General features: G+C 36.9%; 1 pseudogene; it reads right to left on the bottom strand.

The window, feature by feature from the left end:
• Window positions 1-383: 383 nt before the first annotated feature.
• LOC103201819 lies at window positions 384-1,925 on the bottom strand (annotated as a pseudogene).
• Window positions 1,926-1,946: the final 21 nt, after the last annotated feature.

The raw sequence follows: 1,946 nt of genomic DNA, 5'->3' as shown, positions 1-1,946 counted from the left end.
TTTAAATATTTCATTGAAAACATTTTACATGTAGGAAGGGCATAGTATTATTTTTAAAGATGTATGAAAAGCAAAATATTCAACTGTGTTTGCAATGCCTACCAAATTTCAAAATATACCTGTATCATTTAAAAATTCCAATTAAGAAAAAAGAAATTAAGTATACAATCTATGGTAAAAACAAAAAACAAACATCTGGTCAAAAATATCCATTAACCTTAGTGTGTAACCTTAAGGAATTAGTGTATTATAAGAAAAATAAACTGGTTTGGAAGTAAGATTTGGGGCAGAGATTTATTTTGGATTTCAACTGCCCTTGTAGAAAAAAATCAAAGTGGCAGAATCAGAACCATCAAATATTAAATAAAAACATGTATATATAATCACTCAGATGTTCCTACCCTTATATAGTAGTATTGTTCTGGTGCATCAATCCTGAGTACTCTAACTTTTGATTCATAGTGATATTCCTTTAGACATAATTTCATAGATGAAAAAATTGGAAGGACATCAATGCCATCATAGGTTGTAGAGTTACAAATAACTGTTCTGCATATATGCTGCAAGGAAAAGGGGAGCATCCTAACTAAAGGAGTAGATAAATAAAAGTGGTTCAAAGAACATACAGGCATTCGGGTCCTTATAATGTTATGTTGTTGTTGTTTTTGTTATGTGCCGTCAAGTCGGACACGACTCATAGCGACCCCTCCTTGGGTTTCCGAGGCAGTATCACTACAGAAGTAGATTGCCCCATCTTCCTTCCGAGGAGTGGCTGGTGGGGTGGAACCTCCAGCCTTCTGGTTAGCAGTCAAGTGCCTTAGGCAGTACACTACCAGAGCCCAGTAATGTCAGGAGAATGGAAGGCACAAGGATCATGTGCATCAAAGCTAACGTTGTGATTCCACTGTTCAATTCTAGAATGAAGAGAATGACTGTAGCATCTTAAATTAACAGAGAGTAAGTCATCTTCCTGTGCTGAGTCTCCAAGTAGAAAGGTTCCCTCTGGTTTTCCTTCTAGTAGAGCTTTGGTGCGTATTGATTCATGACTCCCAGTAACATGGATTGTTATTGGTTTGAAGAAGGTCTGGTACAAGATAGTGAACATAATCAAGCTGGGTGTGGTACTTAGGAGGCATTTCCAACTGCAGAATTTCATCACCCAGTTCCCATTTGAGTTTGTTTCTTTTTCTGGAACTTGTACAAAGTGTTACAATCTCATCACCTGAATCCATATCACTACCTTCTACACTATTATTTGAAACCAGGGTTATCACAGAGCCAGTCATTGGACCACCTAGACATGATGCACTGTTGGTAGTTAGGATACAGGGCTGAACACTGGTATGTGAGAAACAATTTACATCTTCTTCCATGTTTCTTCTTTGTTTTAGATGACCATCTCTTAATTCACTCTGAAACAAGTCTATGCTCACCCATGCAGGTGATTTGGGATTTATGGGAGCAGTATATAATTTAATAAAATGCCATCTACAAGGTAAATTTGATGGAGGTGGGAAAGGACACTTATCTTACATGAGTTCACTGATAGGAATTGTTCTTTTAGAAGAAAGTTCCGTAGAGTGCCAACTACTATAATTCTTTATGGGCAAACACTACCCTACAGCATCTAGTAGTTTCTGTAGAAGAGATTGGCCTAAAAATCTATGCACACAGGAATGATCTAAGTCCAACTCAATGGATGAACAGCTGTGCTTCCTTTCTTGGCTCCTGAAAGGAACTTCCGTTTTCTCTATAGCATCCACTGTTTTAGCATCTGAATAACTCTCACTCTTTTTTGACCAAGATAACTTCTTTCCATTCCACACATAACCATCCTTTCTGTTAGCACTTCTACTCTGACTAGTTTTGGGTCTTACATCAATATTTTTACTATTATTTTCAATATTTTCTGCCAGTTTAACACATTATCCAAAGTCCAGTGTTAT

The sequence above is a fragment of the Orycteropus afer genome, unplaced genomic scaffold (genome assembly GCF_000298275.1).
Source record: "Orycteropus afer afer isolate SDZICR_OR568_19922 unplaced genomic scaffold, OryAfe1.0 scaffold00165, whole genome shotgun sequence".
In the NCBI taxonomy this organism is placed as follows: Eukaryota; Metazoa; Chordata; class Mammalia; order Tubulidentata; family Orycteropodidae; genus Orycteropus; species Orycteropus afer.
The sequence above is the reverse complement of the archived record's forward strand: the minus strand, read 5'-3'. Positions and strand labels throughout refer to the sequence as shown.